The 14,810-nt window shown below is 38.1% G+C and overlaps 2 long non-coding RNA genes across 2 annotated transcripts; both read right to left on the bottom strand.

Annotated features, from left to right (window-relative positions):
* Positions 1-1,957: 1,957 nt before the first annotated feature.
* On the bottom strand, positions 1,958-2,872 carry LOC136706773 (uncharacterized). The gene is made up of 3 exons (XR_010804148.1): positions 2,834-2,872; positions 2,573-2,642; positions 1,958-2,431 (listed from the first exon to the last, which is right to left on the bottom strand). It is a non-coding gene; the product is annotated as an uncharacterized lncRNA (long non-coding RNA).
* Positions 2,873-9,384: 6,512 nt separating this feature from the next.
* On the bottom strand, positions 9,385-10,507 carry LOC136706810 (uncharacterized). Its single transcript, XR_010804152.1, has 3 exons — positions 10,408-10,507; positions 10,270-10,304; positions 9,385-9,856 (listed from the first exon to the last, which is right to left on the bottom strand). It is a non-coding gene; the product is annotated as an uncharacterized lncRNA (long non-coding RNA).
* Positions 10,508-14,810: the final 4,303 nt, after the last annotated feature.

Genomic DNA, 14,810 nt, shown 5'->3' with positions numbered 1-14,810 from the left:
ATCCAGTTCAGGGTTGCGGAATCTCCGGGCACAAGAGCACAACACAATCACAAATTCACTCAAATGCACAACAATCATACCTAAGGACACTTTTGAGAAGTCAATCAACCTACCAACATGTGTTTTTACACTACAGATATAAATGTTCTAAAACAAGTTAAACTTAAATTACTTGCAAAGAAAATGAAGAAATGTAATTTTATTTGAAGAAAATGTTTTGGAAATTTTCATAAGACACACATGGCACTAAACATAAAACCTATTATTGTTGAAGGTTTTTTTCATTTACAGTAATATAAATTTGCATTTTAAAAGAATACTATGTAAGAAGTGGCTAAGATTGTCTTCTGAAATCCTCCTACCTGTTGCTGAGTGTAATTCAAATTTACAATACTTCCATGAAAACAAGTCTCAGACACACACACCTTCCTTTCTCTCTCTCTCTCTCTCTCTCTCTCTCTCTCTCTCTCTCTCTCTCTCTCTCTCGCTCTCTCTCTCTCTCGCTCTCTCTCTCTCTTGTTCTCACTCCCGCTCTCAATCTCTCTCTTCTCACAGGCAAACACACACACACAGACCTTCTGAGCCAAGGAATATTCACATTGGTCACAAATGGCTCTCAGGGCTTCAACTGATAATCACAATCCGGTCTTATACTATTACACACACTATCTCGATATTGAGCCAGGGGAAAGTGTGTGATCGAATATAATTGTGTTGGCTACATAATATAACACATGTATTGCTCATAATATACACTGCACATTGTTATTCCACCTGTAAATTGTAACTTATGTATTACTCTAGCTGTTATAATCACCCAACAACCAAAAGAAAATCACTTATTACAAGAATCAATGTTCAATGCAAAAAAAGTGAGCTAAAGTTAGCAGGTGCTACCACATGCCCTGGTTCATCAGTAACTCTCAAAAACCTTCTAACATGTTGTCGTCTACAAAATTTTGGGTTCCACCTACACAAAATATAACTCTGGCCCTTATAACCACACAGCAACCAGAGAACAGCACTTATTGCCAGAGTCAATGTTTAACTTAGCTAAATCTGATTAGAACATTTTGTCTACAAACTTTATCACTAACACCACAACACATGAAGAAAATGCAAAAATATATTTACTATTCCAAATTGTATCTTCATGTCTGTTTCAACTGACTCTATTATGTAACTTTAGTCCAGTATTAACAACTGATCTGACTCTCTCTTTATCCTCCTTGCTCTCTCTGACATGATGACTGTACAAGGAAAACCAAGCTAAAGTCTTCTTGTAATGAGATAAACAACCATATGCCATAAGCATTATGCATTTCTCCTAAGAGATCTCCGCCCTGTGGTTCTAAAGATGAATGGCCAGGTTTATTAGAAAAAAGCACCAGGTGCATTGAGAGAGGCACTATTCTTCCTACATCAGGTCAGAGGAGTCTCGCTTTTTTAAGGCAGTCATTTTAGGTAAAAATACTATTTAGTGTTAATTTAAGCAAAAAGAGCTCAATAGCTAAATGGTGTGAAAGGCTGACACAATTCCCCTGTATTTTTCAACACTTTTCAAACTATAAATTTGAGCAGACATTCTGAGAAAAATTGGTTTGGCTCTTACCTACAAAGTCCAGATTAGTCCCATTCCCAATCAGTATCTGTCCACACACAGCCACAGCACAGTAGTAAGTTCCAGCGTCAGAGAGACTGAGGTTGGTCTTGGGGAGTTTGTAGACACAGCTCTGTGTAGGAGAATCAGTCTCAGAACTCCTGCTACACTGACTGTTAGTGTCTCCATGAGTGTAAATGATTCCTGGAGGAGATTCTCCTGATCCATGTCTCAGCCAGTACACACTGTGTTCTCCTGCAGACACATCTGTGAGGACTGAACACTGCAGAGTTGTGTTGCCTCCAAATTCAACAGAGTCTAATACAGGAGGCTGAAGAACAGTGTAGAGACTTGAAGATGAACCTGAAAAAAAAAGAAAATATTTACTGAGAACTGAATTGGCTATACAGATGTCATGTTGTACAACAAATTGGATTTTAACACTGATCGCCTTTCATAAAATTACACAAGACTTTCACCAACCTTTCAGGATTAATATTGTACAGTTCAAAAATACAGTGTCTGAATAATCTGCAACTGCACAGTAGTATGTTGCTGAGTCAGATGACTCTATATGTGTGATATTCAGAGTAAAAGCACTGTCCCTTAATGCTTTAAAACGGTTGCTGTTTTCAAAACCATTGTGATATTTAACTCCTGTAGAAAGAACAGCAGAAGCAACACGAACAAGCTTTTCTCCTGGAGTCTGTTTGAACCACACGGCCAAAATTGGATTAGAATTGGCAAAAGGACAGTTCAGATTAATATTTTCTCCATGCTGAATGTACTTCGGCCCATCTACACAGGGGAAGTCGATTTTGGAGGTGCCACCTGAAAAGAAAGAATCAAAAATTAAACACTTTTAAAACTATTTAAAAGTTAAATATTTACTGTTTACCAGACACTTATGAAGACCATGTGCTCTCTATGTAGGGAATACAAACTCAATAAAGAGAAACACTTAAATTGTACCTAATGCTGTTGACAGCAAAACAGTAAAATATAGTAGAATCATTGTCAACCGTCTTTAGTAGAGGATGTCCTAAAAAGTAAAAGAAAATAGACAGATAGTACTCATGGTTCTGTTGTATTACTAAATATATATATATATATATATATATATATATATATATATATATATATATATATACAGACACACATTATTACATTATTACAGAGAGAGAAAGAGAGAGAGAGAGAGAAAGAGAGAGAGAGAGGAGTAAATTCACTTACAGTTTTTGCATAAATATTTAGAATACCCATGCCTTTTCCTGTAGTCAGGTCTTGTAAAAGCTCAGCTTTTTTATTCTTGTGCTAAAAGTTGATTGGTTCCAATAACAGGAAGCTGAAATGGTCCTCAACCACTCATCACCAAGTATACATATATATCCACACTGATCAGCCAAAACAATAACAACACTTACTTGTTATTACTCTCATTGTGCATTCACTCAGCTCCACTAACCCTATAGACGCATTTTACACTTCTACAATTACAGACTGTAGGTCAACTGTTGCTCTGCATACTTAATTACCCCCCCCCGCCCCCCACTTATTTCTGTTCTTCAGTGTTCAGAACTCCAAAGAGCATGATTTACGTATTTGTATGTATATATGAAGTATGATTTGGGTGGTAGAGCATTCTCAGGGCTGCAATGACACTGATGTATGTGGTGGTGGTGTATTTAGTCTGTGTTGTGCTGGTACAAGTGAAACATACAGAACAGGGCTACTAGAGTTTTTAAACCCCTCATTGTCACTGCTGGACTAGGAATAGTTCACCACCCAAAAAATATTCAGCTGACAGCATCCTGTGAAAAATGAAGAATGAATAAAATATAAAATGGAGAAGTGGCTTGTGTTTTTATGTCTGTTCACAATTCTGTGCCATGTTTTTTTGTTTTTGTTCTCTGCTATCTTTTAATAGGCACTGCGCCACCCAAAACAAGAGTTTTTTTCTCACCTTACAGCCTTAGAGCTATTTTTGTATCATGCTGCTGTCTCTCTAGGCATTAGTCTGCAAGGTTTCATGAGCTATAATTCCATTCATTTTAAGCAATTCAAGTTTAATCAACTTTAAAACATGTATTTGTTTCCTCACCCAACATTGCTGCTCTGAACCACTGACCCTGAAGGGATGTGGCTTTGTATTGAGTCACCATAGATTTGAAAGGAAGGAAATATTAAATGTAGCCATGTTTAGGATTAGAGCAGGGCATTTGAAAAAAAATGAAGCAGATATAAATAATAATAATTTAATAATTGAACTCTAAGAGGCACATAAACAGAAAATGAACATGTACATGAATGCCCCCTTGTGGACGTTTTTTATTATGCAGCAACACAGGCTGCTGCTATACTAACTTTAATGGCGAACCCCTTATTTTTACCCCTACCCCTTGTTTTTGCCATGTTATCTTTGTAAAATGGTTACATGATGTAGGGGTTAAAATCTCCTACAAAATGGAATGACCCTTAAAGAATCTGACACTTCATCAGAACACAAATTTAAAAAACGAGTACTTCTTCATTCCCAGTCTACTAGCCATGTTATTATTATCATATGCCTTCAGAAATGTTCCAAAATCAAGTTTTATCACACACTCCTAACTCTTCTGTCATATAAAACTAAATTCAGCTTTTTATTCCGTAGCTTTATTTCAACACTTCAACTTCCACATTAAAGTAGTGTTTCGAGAGGGCCAAATCAGGCGATAGAATGTAATTGATTCACCATTTAAGGTGGATTTTAACTAGCTACCTACAGAGACATTAGCGTACTAATGAAGTTTTATGCTTGTAATGGAGAAAAGGCCATATTAAAACTACATAAAAATAATATCATTTTTGTCAGGGCGGCACGGTGGCGCAGCAGGTAGTGTCGCAGTCACACTGGGTTCCATTCCTGCTCTGGGTGACTGTCTGTGAGGAGTTGGTGTGTTCTCCCCGTGTCCGTGTGGGTTTCCTCTGTGTGCTCCAGTTTCCTCCCACAGTCCAAAAACACACGCTGGTAGGTTGATTGGCGACTCAAAAGGGACCGTGTGAATGAATGTGTGAGTGTGTGTGTTGCCCTGTGAAGGACTGGCACCCCCTCCAGGGTGTATTCCCACCTTGCGCCCAGTGATTCCAGGTAGGCTCTGGACCCACCGTGACCCTGAATTGGATAAGCAGTTACAGATAATGGATGGATGGATCATTTTTATCATAGATTTTAAAAAATACTGAAATCTCTGGGTTTATTTCACCCCAAGACTGAGAACTCCCCCACCCCAAAGGGAAAATGGAGCAATAGAATTTACCGTAATTTTGAAAATTATTAAAATTGTTGGCGATAAATTAATAAGCTAACATCAGTTATATTTAATTTAAATATAAATTAAATATATACAGGGGTTGGACAATGAAAGTGAAACACCTGTCATTGTAGTGTGGGAGGTTTCATGGCTAAATTGGAGCAGCCTGGTGGCCAATCTTCATTAATTGCACATTGCACCAGTAAGACCATGTGCATCCAATGGTTCAAACATTGTGCCCTGAAGGCGGTGCCGTGCATCAGGACGACAATGCACCAATACACACAGCAAGACTGGTGAAAGTTTGGTTTGATGAACATGAACGTGAAGTTGAACATCTCCCATGGCCTGCACAGTCACCAGATCTAAATATTATTGAGCCACTTTGGGGTATTTTGGAGTAGCGAGTCAGGAAACGTTTTTCCTCCACCAGCATCACGTAGTGACCTGGCCACTATCCTGCAAGAAGAATGGCTTAAAATCCCTCTGACCACTGTGCAGGACTTGTATATGTCATTCCCAAGACGAATTGACGCTGCACTGGCCGCAAAAGGAGGCCCTACACCATACTAATACATTATTGTGGTATAAAACCAGGTGTTTCAGTTTCATTGTCCAACCCCTGTATGTCCCCTGGGTTGTGATATTGATCATTGGAAAAGTAGTGTGTTGCTGGAAGAAACATTTGGAAAACCCTGGATTAGAAAATATATTTTTGCTGTTAATTTGTTTTTTTCTCGTTCTAGTTTGAAACTAGTTGGCATGGATGAATATTAACCAGCTTAAATCAGAAGAATATGAATAAACATATTATTAAATAATTAGATATTTTTAAATATTGTGATTTATCTTTAAATAAGAACTGCTGATTTGTGGCGATATAAATAAACTTTTGATTATTAAGATTACTGCCAGAATTCAATTATTATTATTGAACAATTACAATATAGTAATTAAGTAACTGCTTAAATACTTCTTTGTATTCCTTAGATGTTAACAGACTTTATAATATTTAAAGCTTTGATAATATAAAAGTCTTTTAAATAATTCTAATTTGTTATTGTTTATTGTTCTTGAAACAATAGCAAAATGGCAGTCACAGAACATCAGTAAGAATTCCTGAAGCAAAATTTAAGTACATTTAAAATAAACATAACATCAAGTAAAATTTTCTAAAATAGAAATCAGAAATTTTTCTTTTCAGTGGTTAAAATTTCTGCTTGCACGTAAAATTTAAGTACAGTGGAACTTCTATTTGTGGCCAAGAACCGTGTACTACTGAGCCAGTTAAAAATTATATGTTTATACACAGATGTACAGACAGCTATTCAGATTGCAGTTGACAGATACCTGACAGTGAGGCCAGATTAGTGCACTAAAGGTACCAGACTCTCTGTGTACTTGTGGGCAGTGTCTGTGGATGAGTCTACTACAGACTAAACTAACGGTAACGGTAAATTCCACCAGTCACAGACTACACCCACCTATTCTTCCTGAAAATATGGGTGACATACAACCACTCTTCATGGTCTCTCTGCTGTATTTCTTCTTATTTTCCATTTCTATTAACAAGCTTGTTCTTTAAAGTGAAGCACAATGCTCCTCTCTGAAATCGAAGTGCACTTTTTTGATGGCGGACTGAACTATTTATCGTAAAGAGAAGAAGGAGCTGAATCAGACAATGCAGAGAAGTCTATATGTTTTCTTTTTGCCAGACAACAAAAATGAAATAAAACATCTTCTATGAACTGTTAGAAATTATTCATTTAATATTGAAATTGAAAACAATAATGATAAAAATCTAATACATTTTGGGCCTATCACATCCATTCCTGTCACCTGAATCATAATAACTTTCCCCAGTACAGTGCCCCTGCACACAACTCAATGGTCCTGGGGTTGTGGGTTAAACTCTGCCTTGGGTGATTTTGAGTAGTTTACTGTGTTTTCCCCTTGTCTGTGTGGGTTTCCTCTTAGTGCTCAATTTTCCTCCCACAGTGGAACGGCCAAGCAATAATTTCCATAGCTTTCAGGTTGTGGTATTTTCACCAGTATAATCATAATTATAACCCGCTGCATAAAATCATACAGAAATACCTTAAACACTGTAAATACAGGGTGGGCCATTTATATGCATACACCTTAATAAAATGTGAATGGTTGGTGATATTAACTTCCTGTTTGTGGCACATTAGTATATGGGAGGGGGAGGAATTTTCAAGATGGGTGATGACCATGGCGGCCATTTTGAAGTCAGCATTTTGGATCCAACTTTTGTTTTTTCAATGCGAAGTGGGTCATGTGACACATCAAACCTATTGGAAATTTCACAAGAAAAACAATGGTGTGTTTGGTTTTAACTTTATTCTTTCATGAGTTACTTACAAGTTTCTCTTTGTTTACAGCCATTGACATGTTGCAGAGGTTAACACGTGAGGAGCGGATAGAAATTGTGTTGATGTCTGGTGAACGCAGTAACCCATTGCAGCAGATTTCAATGCGAATTTCAATACGAGACCACCCATCTCTCATGCTAAAGTTAGCAAACTGCTTGCCAAGTTTCGTGAAACTGGTTCAGTGTTGGAATTGCCAAAATGTAGATTCATGAAAACTGTCACTAATGAAGAAACATCAGTGGCTGTCCTAGCTTTATTCAGCAAGAGCCCACAGTGAGTCACTGGAGAGTGGCATCAGTCGAACATTTGTTTGGCAGATATTAGCTACTCACAAATGGCACCCTTACAAACTCCAGCAGCTGCAGCATCTCAACGAGGATGACCCTGGTCGGCGCACTGAATTTGCAGAATGGGCAAAACAAAAATTGGAACAGGACCCTCAGTTTACACAGAAGATTTTGTTCAGTGATGGGGCAAACTTTTATGTGAATGGTGAGGTTAATAAACAAAACCACCGCTATTGGTCTGACACTAATCCACATTGGATAGATCCCTCCAAGACTGTTGGAACAAAAAAAATTGATGGTAAAGTGTGGTATATGGGGTACAAATATAATGGGGCCTTCTTTATCAATGGAAACCTCAAGGCCACTGGATATGTGAAATTGCTACATGGTGATGTGTTTCCCTCTTTTACGCACTGAAGCTGGCATGTTCCCTGAGTTTTTCCAGCAATGCACCACCACATTATGGGTGTCAGGTCAGATTATTTCTAGATGAACAGTTTCCTGGAAAGTGGATTAGTCGTCGTGGGCAAGTTGAATGGCCTCCAAGGTCTCCTGATCTGACCCCCTTAGACTTTTATCTTTGGGGTCATCTGAAGGCAATTGGGGCGGCACGGTGGCGCAGCAGGTAGTGTCGCAGTCACACAGCTCCAGGGGCCTGGAGGTTGTGGGTTCGATTCCCGCTCCGGGTGACTGTCTGTGAGGAGTTGGTGTGTTCTCCCCGTGTCCCCGTGGGTTTCCTGTGGGTGCTCCGGTTTCCTCCCACAGTCCAAAAACACACGTTGCAGGTGGATTGGCGACTCGAAAGTGTCCGTAGGTGTGAATGTGTGTGTGTCTGGGTTGCCCTGTGAAGGACTGGCGTCCCCTCCAGCGTGTATTCCCACCTTGCGCCCGATGATTCCAGGTAGGCTCTGGACCCCCCGTGACCCTAAATTGGATAAGCGGTTACAGATAATGGATGGATGGATGGATGGATGGATGAAGGCAATTGTCTATGCTGTGAAGATACGAGATGTGCAGCACCTGAAACTAAGGACACTGGAAGCCTGTGCTAGCATTTCTCCTGTGGTGTTGCTAGTGGGAGAAGAGGGTTGCATTGACAATCCAACACAATGAGCAGCACTTTGAAAACATTTTATAAGTGGTCAGAAACTTGAAAATAACTTATGAAACAGGAAGTTAATATCACCAACCATTTCCATTTTATTATGGTGTATCTATATAAATTGCCCACCCTGTAGAGTTAATAGATTTAAATTTACCATGGGCAGCACGGTGGTGCAGCAGGTAGTGTCGCAGTCACACAGCTCCAGGGACCGATTCCCGCTCCGGGTGACTGTGAGGAGTTTGGTGTGTTCTCCCTGTGTCCGCGTGGGTTTCCTCCGGGTGCTCCGGTTTCCTCCCACAGTCCAAAAACACACATTGGTAGGTGGATTGGCGACTCAAAAGTGTCCATAGGTGTGAGTGAATGTGTGAGTGTGTGTGTGTGTTGCCCTGTGAAGGACTGGCGCTCCCTCCATGAGGTATTCTCACCTTGCGCCCAATGATTCCAGGTAGGCTCTGGACCCCCCGCGACCCTGAACTGGATAAGCGGTTTCAGATAATGAATGAATGAATTTACCTTCACTTTATCTGTACTGGGCAGAGTTGATGCCCTAAGACGGTGAGGAAGATGAAGAGGTGCAGCAGATCACACACAAAGACAGCACTTTCATAACACAGCTTTTTATTTTGCTTTTATCACTACCCTTCATTGGACAAACAGTGGCTTATTAAATAAGAGTATATATTTTAATAAAAGAGAGAGAAGGTTTACAATGAATTGCAGCAGAAGTGTGCATTTACCACAGGACCATGAGACACAAGAGAAATAAACAAAGTGCCCTTTGTTTCAGCAGAACTGCTGCATGCCATGGCTGGAGAGTCTCTTGCTGTAAATGTTCCAAAGTGTGTTTGTTTGGTCGAGAACCAAGTGTATTGTCCACAACTGAGACATTTTTTTGCCTAAACCATATGATAAAGTATCACATTGTTCAAGATTCATGAGCCAAGGTTCCTCTGTATTTATGATATTCTACAATACTACTACATCTTAAATGAACACTGTGTACAGAGTAGATATGAGACAGTAGTTTGATTGTGGGACTGATGCGGTTTTTACTTAAGACTCTTTACTTGTGCGTACACAGGCTGATCACTACTGCTCTTTCCTCTGCTTCTTCTTGAGGACAGAGGCTGAGCAAAGCTTAGTGCTGCATAGTTCAAGGCCCCCGTGTGTTCAGCCTGAAAGATCCCAACCACATTTTCAGTGAACAGTATGTCATAATGTGTCATAATTCAACTTAAATCATTTATATGGTAAACATGATTCTTTAGTTGAGATATTTCACAAAAAATCTAATTCACAAAGAAAACTAGAACATTCAGATTGTTTAAAACTTTCAATACTTCAGTACTTTGTTAGTATCAGTATTTATTATAGTATGTGTTTGTTGACTCAAAACCTTGTATTTCTAAAACAGAAAAAAATACACTTTTAACGATGTATGGAAATTAATGTAATAAGATCTTTCTAAATATTTAATTGTAATTTTTGCTGTTCATTCAATTATGAGAGTTTTACACAATATAAAATAAAAGTGGAGGTTTCACGGCTAGTTACAGACAATAGTTTAAATAAATAAATAAATAATTACCTGATTTACATGAACTGAGTGACTTTCAGCAGCATCTTAAACAAATAAAGAAATTATTTGGTCAATGTTTAAAATACAAACTTAACAAAAATATCATAATAATCCACAGAGTGTAAACATCTCAGAGGGAAACCTTACCTTTATTATGACTTTTGTGTAATTTTCGGCACAGAGATAAAATCACAACCATAGATATGGTGTTAGAAACCACTAACAATATAATGGTATTGTATAATATAATGTCCACACCACTGTTCTCTGTAAAAACCACAAACACTTTTATTACTTAAACATTTACAATATGTTGTTAATGTGATACATAGTATCAGTCTTAACAAATCGCTGTTTTTGAATATATTTTCATTTATACTTAAAAAATGTATAATTTGAAATACGATGACTGGACTAATAGAATATTTTCCAGGCATTTTTCACAGGATATACATGGAACTAAACATACACCAATCATTGTTTAAGCATAGTTTTACAACGATATAGATTGTCATTTTAACAGAATCAGATTAATAGATAAACCATGTGAAAGGCTGACACAAATCCCCAGTATATTTCAACACTTTTCTAACTATAAATTTGGGCAGACATTTTGAGAAAAAACAGTTTGTCTCTTACCTAAAAAGTCCAGTTTAGTCCCGTTCCCAAATAGTATCTGTCCACACACAGCCACAGCACAGTAGTAAGTTCCAGCATCAGAGAGACTGAGGTTGGTCTTGGGGAGTTTGTAGACACAGCTCTGTGTAGGAGAATCAATCTCAGAACTCCTGCTACACTGACTGTTAGTGTCTCCATAAGTGTAAATGATTCCTGAAGGAGATTCTCCTGATCCATGTCTCAGCCAGTACACACTGTGTTCTCCTGCAGACGCATCTGTGAGGACTGAACAGTGCAGAGTTGTGTTGCCTCCCACTGTAACAGAGTGTAATTCAGGAGTCTGGAGAACTGTGTAGAGACTTGAAGATGAACCTGAAGAAAAATTATACACTGATCACTGAATGTCACAGTGTACAAAAATTTGGATTTCAACAATGATCACTTCTTATAAAATTAAACTGGCACCAACCTTTCATGATTAAAATTGTACAGTTCAATAATACAGTATCTGAATAATCAGCGACTGCACAGTAATATGTTGCTGAATCAGACGGCTCTGTGTGTGTGATGTTCAGAGTAAAAGCTCTGTCTCTTAATGCTTTAAAACGGTTGTTGTTAAACTCGCTGTGATATTTAACTCCTGTAGAAAATACAGCAGAAGCAACAAGAACAGGCTTTTCTCCTGGAGTCTGTTTGAACCACAAAGCCACTATTGCCTCAGAAGTAGCAAAAGGACAGTTCAGAGTAATATTTTCTCCATGCTGAATGTACTTCGGCCCATCTGCACAGGGAAAGTCGATCTTTGAGGTGCCACCTGAAAAGAAAGAAGCAAAAATTAAACACTTTTAAAACAATTTAAAAGTGTATAACTTACTTTTTACCAGACACTTATAAAGGCCATGTGCTCTCCAAGTATGGGATACAAGCTCAATAAAGAGAAACTACACTTAAACTTTACCTAATGCTGTTGAGAGCAAAAGAGTGAAATAAAGGTGAATCATTTTCAAGCTCCTTTAGTAGTGGACGTCCTAACAAAGAAAATAAGACATACAGTATTCATGATACAGTGGTATTACAATGTGTACACATACACACACACACACACACACACACACACAGGGAGAGAGAGAGAGAGAAAGAGAGAGAGACAGAGACAAGAGTAAATTCACTTACAGTTTTTTCCAGAAATATTTAGAATACCCATGCCTTGTCCTGTTGTTAGGTCTTGTAAAAGCACAGCTTTTTTTTATTGCTGTGCTAAAAGCTGATTGGTTCCAGTAACAGGAAGCTGAAATGATCCTCAACCACTCATCACTGAGTATATATCCACACTGATCAGCCAAAACAATAACATCACTTACTTGTTTCTACTGTCATTGTCCATTCGCTCAACTCTACTGACCATAGAAGCATTTTACACTTCTACAATTACAGACTGTAGGTCAACTGTTGCTCTCTCTGTTCTTCAGTGCTCAGAACCCCTAGGAATATATGATTTGGGTTGCAGAGCATTTTCAGTGCTGCAGTTACCATGATGTGGTGGTGGTGTATTAAGTCTGTGTTGTGCTGGTGCCAGTGAATCAGACTCAACAGGGCTGCTAGAGTGTTAAACACCTCAGTGTCACTGTTGGACTGGGAATTGTTCACCCACCAAAAAATATCCAGCCACTAGCATACTGTGAAAAATGAAGTATGAGTTAAATATAAAATGGAGAAATGGTTTGTTTTCTTATGTCTATTTTTTTTTAAAATCTGTTCTCTTTTCTTCTCTGCCATCTTTTAATAGGCACGGCAGCACGTAAAAGAAGAGGAACCTTTCTCACCTTACAGCTTTAGAGCTATTTTTGTATCAAGCTGCTGTCTCTGTAGACATTAGTCTGCAAGGTTTCATGAGCTAAAATTAATTCATATTAAATAAATTTTAATCAGCTTTGAGACATGTATTTGTTTACATGAATATGTACATGAATGCCCCCTTGTGCAAACTTCATGTTTTGCTACAACCAGTGGTAGACAGTAATGAAATAAATGCAAATCATTACTGTACTTAAGTAGTTTTTTCGTGTATCTGTACTTATCTTACTTTTTACTCTGCTACATTATGAAAATCTGCCATTCATTTTTGGTTTGTGTGTAAATAAAACCATAACAGATCTGAACATATCTCCCTGCTTCACACAGTTCTCCAAGTGACACAGAGTGGCTCCATTGCTAGGAGATGAACGAACATAATTACTGCTAAAACAGAAACACAGCTGAAAATGTTTCTCCACCTAAAACCAATAATACCAAACGCAAGCTTTGTTGTTATCAAATCATGTGCAAATTTGAGACTGTAATAATCACTTTCAGTAATTAGAATCATTTTGAATTAACAAAATGGTTTGTACCATTTTTTTGTATTTGAATCATCATTATCTACTAATCATTCATATACACGGATTACAGATCTATAGATGTCACAAATCACTCACTGAGGGTGAGAGTCATTTAGCGGTTTATTAAACACAATAAGTGAAGTGAGGTCAAAACCAGAAGAAATATTCCAAAACCCAAAAATCAGTAGAAAGATAAACAAGTCCAAAAGACAAAAACGAATATTAGACAAGAAGTCAGGAAAACAAAACCGCAGCCTGTTTAAAAAAAACAACCAAAATTCACTCAAACAATACACTGCAACTATGTAGACAAAACACAGAGCCTAAAGGAACACTATGTAATATTTGATCTTAAAATTACAGCTTCAAAATCATTGTGATGATTCACTGACCTATGATAGGGAGAATAGAGTCGTTGCTACTCTGGGCTCAGCACTGCAGAAACTGCATCATGTAACTTTAGAAGGAGGGTAGGAAACAACCCCTTTCCTTCCCCTCCCTACCAATTTCAGTACAGTGCTGTAAAAGTTAATTGCACCAGGGGGAGCCTCAGGACCAGGGAAAAAATGTGTTCCTAAATGAATGAAAAAAAAAAATGTTATGTACAAGTGTTCCTATGCCATTGTGAAAGTTTATATTGTGGGTGCCTGTGTCGCTTTGCAATTACACTGCCAAACCACTAGATCTGAATTTCAAACATCTTCTTTAACCCTATGTAGTACACAATGTAGTGGTATTAGTTTTACAAATATTTAAAGTGCACTATTTACAGAGTGCAGTGTAGATGAGCATCTTGAACCATGTTCATCTGATTGCAGACTAATTACAGTCGTTATGGTCTGAGTAGATGCGATAAGCTACATTTCTGAAGAGGTGCACAACAGGCCATGGTGCCTACAACATAGGTTCAATACAGAAGCATAAATTGGGCTTAAAACAATTAAGGGAGACAGCAACCTCTGTTGGTTTGGAGGGGCAGCACATTGTGTTTGTAATAGTTGATATAACATAATTTGTTGTATTTAATTTTTAAAGGAACACTATGTAGTATTTTTTCCCTGAAATAACAGCTTCAAAAAGAAGCGGCTCCTCCAACTTGTAATAGAGAATAGTGCCTCTCTCAAAGCTCTGTGGTCTAAATAACTTGGCCATGCAACATCAGGGAGATCTCTCATGAAAAATGCACAATGCTTTATGGCACATTGCTCTCCAGTGTTTACCTCACAGAAATCTAGCTTGGTTTTCTTGGTACAGTTATTATGGCAGAGAGGAGGATACACTTAGCGGTTGTTCAGTGCTAATTTTGGATGGACTTTACTCAGTAGAGTAGGCTGAAACAGACATAAAGACACAAGTTGGAGTAGTAAGTACTTGTTGCACTTTCTTTGTGTTACTGTGTTAGTTAGTGGTCAATTTTATTGATAAATATATTGTAATCAGGTTTTGAGAGTTACTGAGCAGTGAGACTTCTATTTTGGTAATATGTGCTGTTCACTGGTTGCTGTGTGGTTATGATAGCCAGAATTACACTTTTTTTGTCATTTTAAGGTATCA

This window comes from Hoplias malabaricus, chromosome 9 (assembly GCF_029633855.1).
Source record: "Hoplias malabaricus isolate fHopMal1 chromosome 9, fHopMal1.hap1, whole genome shotgun sequence".
NCBI lineage: Eukaryota > Metazoa > Chordata > Actinopteri > Characiformes > Erythrinidae > Hoplias > Hoplias malabaricus.
The sequence above is the reverse complement of the archived record's forward strand: the minus strand, read 5'-3'. Positions and strand labels throughout refer to the sequence as shown.